The 601-nt window shown below is 36.1% G+C and overlaps 1 protein-coding gene across 1 annotated transcript in view; it reads right to left on the reverse strand.

Annotated features, from left to right (window-relative positions):
* The window catches only part of LOC119594200 (lysosomal alpha-glucosidase-like), a 23,350-nt gene that overhangs the window by 18,913 nt on the left and 3,836 nt on the right, over window positions 1–601 (reverse strand). The gene's annotated exons all lie outside the window — the stretch shown is intronic.

Raw genomic sequence — 601 nt, forward strand, 5'->3', positions numbered from 1 at the left:
CATAGTCATGCATAACTGTTAACTGTTTGTTTGTTTTTTCACTATAATGAAAGTCTAATGCCACATGTTCAAAATATGCTGTTTAAATACTGTCTAGTCCTGTGGTGTCAAACACACAGTTCATGGACCACATGCAGCCCACCATACTCCAATGTATGGCCCAAAGCAAATTTGCTATTTCAGTTTTGCAGCCGGTTGTTTTACATGATTAATTAAGCCAGTCCTTCATCCTTTAAGATTATCACTTACACTCGAAGGTTTTTTCTATTACTGTTTTCTGTAATGAATGAAACGGTATCCTACATTTTTACATGAACCATATGGACATTTCATCCTGTCAGCTCATGAACATCTGGCCCACATACTGTATACTATAGTGAAATGTGGCTCCCTAAGGTAAATAACTATCAGCTGGTAGCTGATAGTTAATAATCTACAATAGTTATTGACAAACAGTATAGGTACACATGCTTTAATGATTCTGGCCTCAGAAAATTCAGATACTAAAATCCACAGTGAATGTAAGTATGCATACATTGGGAAACTAATTACAAGTATACACCTCATCTTTAACCCAAATCCGATGGGCATTGTCTTCAAC

Source organism: Penaeus monodon, chromosome 33 (genome assembly GCF_015228065.2).
Source record: "Penaeus monodon isolate SGIC_2016 chromosome 33, NSTDA_Pmon_1, whole genome shotgun sequence".
In the NCBI taxonomy this organism is placed as follows: domain Eukaryota; kingdom Metazoa; phylum Arthropoda; class Malacostraca; order Decapoda; family Penaeidae; genus Penaeus; species Penaeus monodon.